Consider the following 14,464-nt stretch of genomic DNA (forward strand, 5'->3'; position numbering starts at 1 on the left):
TAGTACTGAAAGTTGTGACTTTGAGTTGAGCTTTGAAATCAGAATTTGTCAGCAACTCATCAGCTTTTGTAATATGATCTGACAGAACTTTTGAGCTGGGAATGAAGTCAGATTCATTCCACTTCTTGGTCCACTCAACTCCTCTGTGAGTTTCTTCCCATTGAACAGCAGCATCTTCTTCAACAAACTTTTTAAGCAGTGCCTCCTTTCCAAGAATTTGAGCTGGAGTGTTTACTGGAGCACTGTCTCCAGAACTTGAGTAAATGTCATCATCTTCTGACAGTACTAAAGTGTGTGTCACTGAAGGTGATTCTGGTACAACTTCATCTGTTTCTACATCCAGAATTGGTGTGGTAGGAACTTAAGCATTTAGTGGAGAAACAGGTGGAGTTGGCTCCTTTGCTGGTGCTTCCAGATACAAGACAGTTGGTATGTTCAGCCTGTGAATATCAATTTCTGGACTTAATCCTGAATCTTCAACTGTAACAGTTTCTTTGATTGGAGAGACAGGAGGTGTGATTACAGTATCTTGAACAGTGTCTTCAGCTTGAGGTGGAGGTGGCAAAGCTTCAATCACTATTGGTTCTGATGAGATCAGAGATTCCTGATCCCCTTCCTCAGCTTCTTCATATTGAGCTTGTATAATTTTCACACATGCTCTCTTCTTCTTTGATCTTCTGGATGGCGGAGGAGTTGCTTGAGCAGCATCAGAACTTGAAGTTCTTTTCCTTTTGGAAATACCAGAACCCTCAGCTTCATTTTCCTTCTGAGGAGTTACCTCTTCAGCTGCTACCTCCTTCTGAAAAATTTCTTTTTCAGCTTCTAATTCGACAGGTTCTGATATGGGAACCTGTGCCTGCTCATCTTCATCTGATTCATCTCTTAGAATCAGCCTTCTCTTTCTCCTTGGTGGAGATTGAGGAACAGATTTTGCTCTTGAAGGTTTGGATCTAGATGTTGTAGCAGATTTTACAACTGGCACCTTTTGGGAAGTACCAGAGGTTGGTTTGGTAGTAGGTGCTGCTGGTTGTGGTTGAGAAGATTGTGCTGGTTGGAAATAGGTTCTGATGGTAGGCTGTGATGGTTGTGGTTGAGAGTTGGAAGGTTGTGTCGGTGGCGGTTGAGAGGGTGCAACTTCAGGAAATATGGGTGTGTATGAGTTGGGGTCATAGTTTGCTAAGAACTGTTTTACAAAGTCAGGAATTTGAAGGGGTCTTAGTATCTCTTTCTTATTATCAGTAGATAACAAGTCTGTGAAGGCCCTTTTAGCAAGTTTAAAAGGTTGAATTGTCTCAATAAAGTTTTGGGGCTCATCAGGACAACAAAAATTGTAAATGATTTGACAAAATCTAGCAAAGTAAACAGTATTTGGGTCTTCATTCAACCTATCCCCAATAAAACCCAAAATAGCAGTAGCATAATCAAAGTGAGTTTGATTTATAAGTGCATACCCTATTTGCTGACTCAGAATGGGAACGACATCAAAGTTGGAGCATTTGTTGGCAAAAGCTCTGGTCATGCAGTCAAAGAAGTAGCTCCACTCCCTTCTGATGTATGGCCTCTTCAGCTGTCCCATCTTGGACACACTTTTCTCATAACCAAGATTAGCCATCATACCTTGTAGAAGTGGTTCTTCAATCTGAGCATTGAAAGTGCAATTTTCTGGCAAGTGCAGAGCTTGTCGAACATTTAACAAGTTAACTATATGCTCATCATCCCATGTTGTGAAGATAATGCTTGGGGGCCCATTTTCACCACCATTATCATATACCCCAGTCCTCCAAAACTCCAGTATATGTGTTCCTGAGAGTAATTGTGGTTGGGTCAAAGCATACCCAATCTCACTGTTAGCTAGAAAATCTTGAATAAAATGAAGATCTGATGGAGCATCATCCTTGCTGAGAATAGCCCTGTAGTTATTGGGGACGAACTTGGCTCCATTAAAGATGATGTCCTTGGGTGACATTTCTGTAAGAAATTAAGTGAAAAGTTGTGTGTACGAAAGGTGTTTGATAAAATGCATGTTAGAGAGTCCGTCAGAAAATAGAGAGAAAGAGAGAGAGAGAGAGAGAGAGAGAGAGAGAGAGAGACTAAAAGAAATAATAGATAAAGTAAGAGTAGGTAAAAGATTGTGAAATCTTTTAACTCTAATATATTTACTCTTTCCACTCACGACTCTTTTTGGAAGTAAAACAAACATTTGACACATGTCACGCAGTAAATAGTCAAAACAGTGGTTAGTGGGCACAGGAAATGTGCAGTAATTATTGCTCATATGTTGTTCTCAAAACAAACACGCAACCCATAAACTAAATGATTATGCTATTTTTATCTCACTTAATCATTTTCTGATAAAAATGACCGTTACAGTAAATACCAAAAAAAAGGCAAGTAAGTAAATAATGTCACGTAAGCATCCAAGTTTCCATCAGGATTTGCATCAGAACTTGACTATTATCAGAATTTAATGATCATCAGAACATGGCTTCTGTACTCAAAAAGTGAATGACTGTTTCTGTGATTCTTCACACAAATACTGACTGGTTTCTTCAGAGTTTAATCATCAGAACTTGTCCTCATAATTTATGCAAATAATACTTAACTATTTATCTGAAACAACTTAATCACCACAGTAATTTTCATCATTCATATGGATTGAGAGTGTGTGTATATGCAAATGATCAGATAAAGATTAAAGTCTGATAAACTTCAAATATCTTAGAAATAAGGCATAACTAAGAAAAATGCTTAAAATCTGTCTTTAATTTTGAAGTCTACTATAGAATAAATTTATGCAAGAGTCCACCTCAACTGTTTGTGCTTATTTTATGCATCTTTTGACATTCTTTTTACAGTGGCTTCTTAGTGTAAATGAGTCACAACTGCTATCAGAATTTATATTGTAATCAGAGTATTTCTCCAGTAATCAGAGAATGAGAAAAGTCACCAAGAAAAATTAATTTGCTTTTCTAATGCATATTACTTAATACCAGCAATGCACTTGGATCTTCCCTTTCACATATTTACTCTAGATCTAAAAGGAGTACCTGATTTCAATTTTTCTTTTCTTTTGTTTTCTTCAGATAAGTGAGGCTTATCAAGCATGCAGTTCATCCTTAAGATTTACTGACATCAGAATTTGACAGATAAGAAACAATAATCTAGTTTGTGACTTAGTAATAAGATAAATCTGATTCCCTAGGATACCACAATCCTAGATCAGTTGTACCCTTGAGGTACTTGAAAATTCTTTTCATAGCTATTAGATGAGGTTCTCTTGGATCAGCCTGAAATCTTGCACAAAGACAGGTAACATACATGATATCAGGTCTACTTATAGTCAAATAGAGTAAAGAGCCAATCATACCTCTGTAGTTAGTAATATCTACTGATGCTCCAGTATCTTTATCTAACTTGGTTGCAGTGTCCATGGGAGTTGATGCAGTAGAACTGTATTGCATTCCAAATTTCATGAGTAAATTTCTGGTGTACTTGGATTGATTTATGAAAGTACCTTCTTCAGTTTGCTTGACTTGAAGTCCCAGAAATTAGCTAAGTTCTCCCATCATACTCATTTGATATCTTGACTGCATTAACTTAGAAAATATTTCAAAAAGTTTTGTATTTGTAGAGCCAAAGATGATATCATCAACATATATCTGTACCAAAAGTAAGTCTTTTCTATGGTTGAGGTATAACAGAGTTTTATCAATTGTGCCTCTGGTGAATCCACTTTTAAGAAGAAATTGAGCTAAAGTCTCATACCATGCTCTTGGAGCTTGCTTAAGGCCAGAAAGTGCTTTGTCAAGCTTGTAGACATGATTTGGAAATTTTGGATTTACAAAACCTGGAGGTTGTTCAACATATACCTCTTCCTCTAATTCTCCATTGAGAAAAGCACTTTTCACATCCATTTGAAAGACTTTGAACTTCTTGTGAGCAACATAAGCCAAAAAGATTCTTATGGCTTCCAATCTAGCAACTAGAGCAAATGTTTCATCATAGTCAATACCCTCATGTTGAGAGTAACCTTTAGCAACCAGCCTTGCTTTGTTTCTTGTAATTATGCCATCACTGTCAGTTTTGTTTCTGAACACCCATTTTGTGCCAACAATTGATCTGTTCTTTGGTCTTGGCACTACGGTCCAGACTTTATTTCTTTCAAATTCATTTGACTCTTCCTGCATTGCTTGTACCCCAATCAACATCTTAAAGAGCTTCTTCCACTTTCTTTGGTTTAGTCTGAGATAGAAAGGAATGATACAGACATTCATTTGATGTTAATGTTCTAGTTCTGACACTTGCTTCAGGATCTCCAATTATTAAGTCATGTGTGTATGATTTAGTCCACTTCCTTGAAGATGGAAGGTGATCTCTAGAACTGGATCCTCCCCCATGATCCATGCTGTCTCCATCAGCATTTTCTGATGCTCCCCCTGAATTTATGCTCTCTAAAATTTCAGAATTTGAGTTGGATCCTTCAGGAATTGAAGAATCAGAGTTTCCAGAATTATCAGAATTTACGTCATCAGAACTTGATGAATCGGAACTTGAGGAGCCAGTGATTGGTTCTGATGCTTCTTGAGAGTCTTGAGATATGGTAGGATCATTAGCTTGCTCCCCCTGAACAGGTGCATTATCCTTTGGAGCAGTTACCACAGTTTTAATGACATCGGAATTTAACCCATCAGAACTTACAGGATCAGGATTTAGGTCATCAGAATTTACAGAATCAGAATTTATATCTTCATTTTCAAATCTCAGCTGATAATGATCATTGAAATCTTCAAGTCCAGTAATATTTTTATCATCAAAAGATACATTGATAGATTCCATGACAACCCTTGTTCTTAAATTGTATACTCTGAAGGCTTTTGTGGAAAGTGGATATCCAACAAAAATTCCTTCATCAGGTTTTAGATCAAATTTTGACAGCTGTTAAGGATGAGTCTTAAGAACAAAACACTTGCATCCAAATAGATGAAAGTATTTCAGATTTGGCTTCTTTTCCTTCACCATCTCATATGGTGTTTTTCCATGCTTGTTTATGAGTGTAGCATTCTGTGTAAAACAAGTAGTCTGCACAACTTCAGCCCAAAAGTAGGTTGGTAGCTTTGCTTCATCAAGCATAGTTCGTGCAGCTTCAATAAGAGTCCTGTTCTTTCTTTCTACAACTCCATTCTGTTGTGGAGTTCCAGGTGCAGAAAATTCCTGCTTTATTCCATGCTTTTTGCATAACTCTTCCATGATTGAATTCTTGAACTCAGTGCCATTATCACTTCTTATTATTTTAACAGAATCTTTGACCAACTTATCCAGCTGTCTGACATGATCAGTTAGAGTAGATGTAGTTTCATTCTTCTTGTGCAAGAAATACACCCAAGTGTATCTTGTGAACTCATCCACTATAACCATAGCATATTTCTTCTTTGTAATGGACATGACATTAACTGGACCAAATAGAGCAACATGCCATAAGTGATAAGGCTCAAGAATTGAGGATTCAATTTTACTTTTGAATGAAGAATTTCTTTGTTTTGCCTTTTGACATCAATCACAAAGACCATTAGGAGCAAATACTGATTTTGGCAATCCTCTCACAAGATCTTTCTTTACTAGCTCATTTATGTTGTTGAAATTTAAATGAGAGAGCCTCTTGTGCCAATTCCAGCTTTCTTCAATTGATGCTCTACTTAACAGACAGATTGCAGAACCATCAGAGTTTGTTGAAAGTCTGGCTTCATATATGTTATCATGTCTGTAACCTTTCAGAACCACTTTGCCTGTAGAATTACTTACAACTTCACAGTGTTCTTCAAAGAAATCCACATGATAACCTCTGTCACAGATTTGACTCACACTCAACAGATTGTGTTTAAGTCTTGAGACAAGAGCTACTGATTCAATTATGACATTTCCAAGTTTGATATTGCCATATCCCAGAGTCTTTCCCATGTTGCCATCTCCATAAGAAACTCCTGGGCCAGCTTTCTCCACAAAGTCTGATAGCAGGGCTTAATTTCCAGTCATATGTCCTGAACATCCACTGTCCAGAAATTGGATATTTTTCCTGTTGCCCTGCAATCACAAAGACCACTATTGGTTAGTTTTCAGGACCCAGACTTGCTTGGATCCTTTGGCCTTTTTAAGTTTGTTAGCATTTGCAGCGTATTTAGTTTCAGAGTTTATGCTAACATGCTTTTTATCAGACTTTATATCAGATTTGCATCAGATTTTACACTAGAAGGAATTACACTAACTTTCTTCAAAGAATGTTTTATTTGATAGTAATCATAATACAAACTATGATATTCCTTACAAGTATAAATATAATGTCATAAACTACCACAATGAAAATAAGGATTTTGTGGTTTAAACCTAACAGACTGACTCTTAACTCCTGATCTAGGAGATAAAGAGTTAATATCTTTATTTTTCCTACAAAAAGAAGCAAGATGGTTAGAGTTTCCACAATTATAGCATTTCTTTCTAGGAGCATTAGGAACAGGCATGTAATTATTGATTTTATTCACACCTTCCTTTCCATTCCTATTTTTCCTAGCTTCCTTTACCTTGTTCACATTTTTAATCTCTTTCAGCTTATGCTTAAGCTGCTTCATTGTCATTAAACCTATTTTTACCGAAGCTGGTTTGTCCTGTTTTAATTTTTCAGAAGTTGACTTTTCTTTGACTTCTGTCTTAGAGTCTTTCATCTTTTCAGAATCAGACACAACAGTTTTTGCTACAAATTTAACAGGATTAATTTTAGCTTTTCAGCTTTCTTGGTAAAGTTTGGTTTAAATGACACAGTTTCCTTTTCTTCTTATCATCTAGGTAACCTAGTCCTTCTTTCCAATTTCCATTTTCTAAGATTTACTGAGTAGTTCTTCCAGAGTTAGTCCAAGTTTTGATTATCTCCTTTTCATTTTCCAGTTCAGATTTAAGAGATTTATTCAGTTTTAGCACTTCATCTCTAACATACAAAGCCTCATCTCTTTCTTTCTGAGGTTGATGAAATATAACTAACTCTTTTTCTAAGTAGTCATTTATGTTTCTAAGAGCAAGACTTTGAGATGTTAATCTTTCATTTGTTAAAGTATGATCTCTAAAACTAATGAACATGGTTTTTAGATATAATATTAGCTCAGAAATATCATCAGTATGAAAAGCAAGAGTTGAATGAGGTACCTTCAATTCAGCAGCATCAGAACTGCAATCAGCATTTGCCATTAAGGCATAGTTCATCTCATGTTCAGAATCTGAAGTGTCTGCCCAGTTTTTCTTCTTTGTGATAAAATGAGCTGGCTACTAGCCATTTGACACCTAGCCACAACAATTAGCAATGAAATCCAATTTTCTCCAATTTCTAAATATCCATGTTAATTTATTATTAAGAGAATATCCTAAATTCTAAATATAAACAAGCGATTAAACCTCGACAAACACATAAACCATGATCATGATCTAGCAATCAAGCAACCTTTAAGACTTAGTGAAATACAATTGTCTCTAGCATGCAAATAAACTCGACAAGACTTAACATCACTAAATACGACATCACTACACTAGCATCAATATCACAAATCAATCGGAAAAATCATCTAAGGGATCATATTATTATGCAAATGCATGAAACTATATGAACAAACTATGATAAAAAAAACTATAAAAATAAAAAAAACTACTTCATGGCAAAATACAACTATATGCACTAAACTATCATGAATATGTAAACTATATGCGACTCACACAAAACATATTCCTTCAACTACTACTCCTAAACTTAAAATTTTCACTGTCCTTAGTGAAGGTAGTAGTAAGGAATCAGGCATACCTACTCAGAATCAGGATCCTCACCCCCAACGGGTGGAGTGTCAAGCGTGTCTGGAGGTGGATACACGGAATTCTCACCAAATACTGGCCACTGGATGTCAACACCTGTGGCTCAAAAAGCAGTCCCTAAAGCCTGGGTGAGATCACGTGCAAACCGACTATGGATGTCATGCATCACGTCCATCCTCCTCGCTAGACGCATATACTGCATCATGCTCATACCAACTCCAATATCTGCTCCTGCTTCCTCCTGCTCCTGCTGCGATGGACCAGCCTCTTCACCCAACTGAGATCTCCAAGCAGTTCTGATCGACTGAGCTGCCCCAGCAGCTGGCCTCCCACCAGACAGATGGTCAAAAGAATACCCAAGCCCCTTCAAATCAGGCTTGTCTCCATCCCACTCTTATATCGTCGCCAACTTGGTGCTGTCAATCGGAGCACTCGGAATCTGGAGCTGCACGTGTGCTGGCCAATGAACACCAACTGCCACACACAGCTTCGTCACAATCGATGCATAGGGTATAGAACCCATAGTACTCCCTCGCAAAAATATCAGAATACCCTGGTAAATCACCATCCCAAGGTCTACATAATCATCCTGAAGAATCCCCCACAACAGCCGTGCATGCTCTAAAGTCACATCATGCACATGAGAAGATGGCATGATGTTAGCACAAATAAATGCATTCCATGCACGAGCAAACCTGTTCATGTTCGAAGCAGGGAACATGGAATAATCAGTCATGCCCCTCTTGAACTTCCAATGAGTCTCAGGCACACACAGAGTAGCAACAATCAAATCCAAATCAAAGTCCTCCGGAGTCTTATCGTTCCAGGTGTCCTGACCAGGCTTCCTCGTCGGCTGCTCAATCACCCTTATTATCGCATCCACACTGTACACCACCGTCAACCCCCTAACCACAGTGAAACCATTCTTTTCCGCCTTAGCATTAGCATAAAACTCTCGAACAACACTCATGGGTACAGCAACGGATGCCTCGTAAAAAGCAACCCAGCCCATTTCCAATATCATCTCCAACAACTTACCATCCTTCCCCGATGGCAGAAAACCTCGCTTCTTTGATATAGGGTTCTAGAGAAGCATCGTATACTCCGCTTCAACCTCGGGAGTTGAAAACCTTGTCCTCACACCACCTGCACTCGAAAAATCAGTGGTGATGTTGCTGACTTGAGTTCTTTATCTCCTGGGTGCCAATGGGATTAAATAAGAGAGAATAAAAGATAAGTGTTTGAGAGAGAATTGTGTTTGAGAAATTGAGAAGTGGTGGAGAAGTTTGTGTATAAGTGTATGTATATATAGGAGGTGATGAGAGAATTAGATATGGAATATAAGTGGGAATTGATTATAGGAATAGTGGGAATAATGGATTTGATTTGGAGAGGGAAATTTGGGACGTGGAAGAGTAAAATTCGGGTAGAAATTTAATTTTAAAAGAAATCCCCGATTTTCTCTTTATTCCCAGCTTTTTTTCAGAATTCAGGGGCAGCGCGGCCGCGCGCTACCTTAGCGCAGGCGTGTCGTGCTTCTGTCTTTCCAGCGCAGCCGCCACGCTAGACAACACGGGCGTGCTCTGTCTCTGGAAAACTGGCACGGCCGCCCCGCTTCCTCAGCGCGGGCACACCGTGCCACTGTACGTGGTCCCAAAATTTTTATTTATTTTTATTTTTTTATATTTTTCTCCTTTCTTTCTTCTTCCTCTATCTTCTAATGTATAACAAACTTGGGTTGCCTCCCAAGAAGCGCTAGCTTTACGTCGTTAGCTTGACGTAGAATTGCGAGATCAAACGGACAATAAAACGGCATAAACCACCTCGCGGTTTTCCGTGTCACCATAGTAATGCTTCAGCCTCTAACCATTTACCTTGAATTCTTGGCCCGGATCATTCTCAAAAATCTCCACCGCTCCATGTGGAAACATGGTTTTGACAATAAATGGCCCATACCACCTTGACTTCAACTTTCCAGGAAAAAAATGGAGACGAGAGTTGAACAAAAGAACTTGTAGCCCCGGCACAAATGATTTGAGCACTAGACCCCTATCGTGCCACCTCTTGACTTTCTCCTTATACATTTTGTTATTTTCATAAGCTTGAAGTCGATACTCATCGAGTTCATTCAATTGAAGCATCCTCTTCTTTCCAGCTGCATCTAAATCAAGATTCAGCTTCTTCAAAGCCCAATACGCTTTATGCTCGAGCTCCACCGACAAATGACACCCCTTACCATAAACCAACTGAAATGGTGACATTCCCAATGGAGTCTAGTATGTTGTTCTATACGCCCAAACTGCTTCATCAAGCTTCAAAGACCAATCTTTTCTCGATGGACACACAACTTTCTCTAAAATGCGCTTGATCTCTCTGTTAGATACCTCAGCTTGACCATTCGTCTAAGGATGATAAACCGTAGCAATGTGATGATTCACATTATATCATTGCATCATAGCAGTGAACTTGCAATTGTAAAAATGCGACCCCTCATCACTGATTATGACTCTCGGAGTTCCAAATCTTGTGAATATCTGTTTATGAAGAAAATTGAGTACTACCTTCGCATCGTTCGTTGAAAACGCCTTAACTTCAACACATTTCGAGATATAATCAACCGCCAACAAGATATACTGATTATTACAAGATAAGACAAATGGTCCCATGAAGCCAATTCCCCAAAGATCGAAAACTTCAACCTCGAGAAACACATTAAGAGGAACCTCATCCCTTTTGGACATATTACCCACACATTGACATTGATCACATTTCAAAACAAACTGATGAACATCTTTAAACAAAGTCGGCCAAAAGAAACCTGCTTGAAGAATATGAGTTGTTGTCTTTTCTCCACCATAATGTCCTCCATAAGCCGTTGAGTGGCAATCTCGCAAGACCCCCCCCCCCCCGTTTCGCTGTAAGGAATACATCTCCTGATGATTTGGTCAGCTCCTTGTCAAAAAAGAAATGACTCATCCCACATATACCACTTCACTTCATGCAGAAACTTCTTCTTTTGAGCGTACGATAAGTCGGGAGGCATGATATTACTCGCAAGGTAGTTCACAATGTCTCCAAACCATGGTTCTTCCTCTTGCACTCCAAATAGATGCTCATCAGGAAAAGACTCATTTATGAATATCTTACCTAGTGAAGTTGCACTTGGATCCTCTAAACGAGAGAAATGATCAACGAAATGATTCTCAGTACCTTTCATGTCCTTGATCTCTAACTCAAATTCTTGAAGCAAAAGAACCCATCTAATCAACCTAGGCTTCGAGTCCTTCTTCACGATGAGATATCGAATTACAGCATGATCAGGGAAAACTGACACCTTCGTCCCAAGCAGATGAGATCGAAGTTTCTCAAAACCATAGACAATAGCCAAAAGTTCTTTCTCCGTAGTAGTATAATTCCGCTGAGCACCATTTAGGGTCTTAGTAGCATAGTAGACCACATGAAATATGTTGTTCTTTCTCTGCCCAAGAACTGCTCCAACTGCATAGTCACTTGCATCGCACATCATCTCAAAAGGTTCACTCCAATCAGGTGCAGTTATGACAGGTGTCGTGATTAAACTCTTCTTTAAGAACTCAAAAGGAGCCAATCACTCGTCATCAAACTTAAACGAGACATCTTTCTCCAGAAGATTGCATAAAGGTTTAGAAATTTTTGAGAAGTCCTTGATGAACCGCCTGTAGAAGCCTGCATGACCAAGAAAACTGTGAACTCCCTTAACAGAAATTGGTGGGGGAAGTTTTTTGATGACCTCCACTTTGGCTTTGTCCACCTCAAGACCCTTACAAGAGACCTTGTGCCCAAGAATAATGCCCTGTTGCGCCATAAAGTGACATTTCTCCCAATTGAGAACCAGATTGATCTCAACACACCTCTTGAGAACGTTGCCTAGATTTTGCAAGCACTCATCAAATGAATCACCAAATACAGAGAAATCATCCATGAACACCTCCACATTCTGACCAATTATGTCAGAGAAGATAACCACCATGCATCTCTGAAATGTGGCCGGTGCTCCACATAACCCAAAAGAAACCCTTCTAAAGGCGAAAGTACCAAATGGACAAGTGAAAGTAGTCTTCTCCTGATCTTCTGGAGCAATGCAAATTTGATTATAGCCAGAATAGCCATCCAGAAGACAGTAGTACTCATGCCCAACCAATCTGTCAAGCATCTGATCAATAAATGGCAGAGGGAAGTGATCTTTTCTCGTGGCCTTGTTCAGCTTCCTGTAATCTATACCAACTCTCCACCCCGTGACTATTCGAGTAGGAATGAGCTCATTCTTCTCATTAGCAATGACTGTGATACCTCCTTTCTTTGGTACACACTGAACTGGACTCACCCAAGAACTGTCAGAAATGGGATAGATGTAACGCTTGGGAAATATTATGTAATTATTTTTATCAATAAATAATTATTATGTGAGTTTTGTGTGAATTTTGGTGAATTATTTGATGATGGATAATAATATTTGGATGTTTATTTCTGATAAAATTGAGATATTTTAATTTCCAATTACCCAGAATTAAATCTAGATAATTTTGGTATTTTTCTGGTAATTTTTGGATAATCATATGATTTTATAAGGATTTATAGAATTAACAATGCTTATTTTTACATAATTATAAAATTACTTTTAGAATCAGAAATTGTCCCACTTCAATCGTTTTTGCGTTTTTACAACCCGAAACTCTTCCGAAAACTCCTTCCTAACCTAATGTGATAATTCTGAACACTTTTCGTGTTTTGACCTTTTCGATCTGGGGTACGGTTTGACCTGTACGAGTCCCGGCGTGAAATTTTCGATACGCAAATCATTTTAGATATCGATAAAAATCCATATGCTCAAAAGGCGAGACATTATTACCTCATTTTCGTATAAAGTATTTTATAAGAATCTCTGTTTTGATAATTATCCAATTCTGATATTAAAATCGTATCGTCTTTTTAGTTACTTAGCGGCTAAATAATCAATTTTTGGATCCGATATGTAAATATAATTATTGAATTATTAAATTAATAAAATATGTGATTGGTCTGTTAGTTGTGTGTTACCTTATTGTTAATTGAGGGTAATTATTTGATACAAGCCTTATTTGTTTAATTAATTATTGCGTTGTATGACATTATTTTGTTTTTAAAATGATTTTATTGAATATTTATTCTCATAAATGCTAAAACTGCTCCTAAAATTATTTTTGTTGTTTTATAATTTTATTTATTATATTTAGGAGTTTATAAAAATTTAAAAATCAATATTTTATTTATTAATTATCTTTAAATGATTTTCTGACTGCATTTAATTGTAAAATTAATATCTAATTTCAAGATGTTTCAAAAATTATGAAAATTTTATTTTATTAAGTTTGGAATATTTCAAGAATTTTAAAATTTATTCGGAGATTTTCTGGCTTTTATTTCCCCGTACGAGTGTTTGTAATTATAAAATGCGGGTTGGTGCGCTTTCCAAAAATGATTTAAAAATTTGGAAAAATTTAGTTTATCAGTTTTTAACTATTCCGAGAACTTTAATTATATTTCAAAATAATCCTTTTTATTTTTATTTGCTTTTATCTTCGAAATTCTATCGTTAAAATTCAGGCTTGCGATCAAATTGGGGCATGTGGCGAAGCAAGAAAAGAAAGAAAAAAAATATATAAAAACACACACACCCAGCCACCACCGCCTTCCCCCAACTCTATACATCAATCTCTCTCCTCGACCTCTTTCTCTCTCGCTTCTCAATCTCACTCTCTCCCTCTCTCAAATCTGTCTCCTTCACGATTCTCTATTTCCTCTGTTTCTTTTCCCCTGATTCTCCCCTCCCCGTTCCGGTGAGTTTCATCCGGCCGCCGCTTTATTTTTCCGATTCGTTTTTCCAACAAATTATTGGTTCGGGTCATGCCTATTCGTTGTGTATACATACGTTTACACGCATGTTACGAGCGTGTGATGTGTGTGTAGTTTAATTGATGTTTTACTGTGTAGCTGATTTCTTTCTCTTTTTCCGGTCGCCGCCGGTTTCTTTCCGGCAAGGTGACCTGCGTGTGGACCGCGTGCCTCTGCGCGTTTTTCTGTGCTATACTTGACCCTGTTGCTGTTGTTGATTTGGTTTCCTGTTCTGTGTGCTTAATTCGAATCAATACAGATTGATTTTCGGTTTTAAAAATTTTATTGATTTAAATATTTTATTTCCTGCAAAAAAATGATTTGATTAAAATGTATGAAATAAAATATTTGATGCGGAATTATAATAATTATCGATGAAATTCGCGAAGGACGTTCGATACAATCGAAAACCCGCGAATTTTATCGCCGTTGGCGATGAACCTCAGCGAGCTGACGGTGGACTGTGATGACGCGGTTCTGAGTCCTACGAACAAAATAAAAATATGAGTAAAAACATAAAAATATGAATAAAGGTACGAATAAAAATAGTTAATAACTGAATTGTATTGGTGATTGGGATTGGCATATGAATTGTGAATTGGATGATTGGTTTTTGTTATGTTGTGATTGACGTCGATTTGATTTCGACGGGTAGGCCGATAAACAAAGGAGACGCTGCCCGATTTTCGGGAAATTAATTCCGAAAATACGG

This window comes from Apium graveolens, chromosome 5, assembly GCF_009905375.1.
Source record: "Apium graveolens cultivar Ventura chromosome 5, ASM990537v1, whole genome shotgun sequence".
Taxonomy (NCBI): domain Eukaryota; kingdom Viridiplantae; phylum Streptophyta; class Magnoliopsida; order Apiales; family Apiaceae; genus Apium; species Apium graveolens.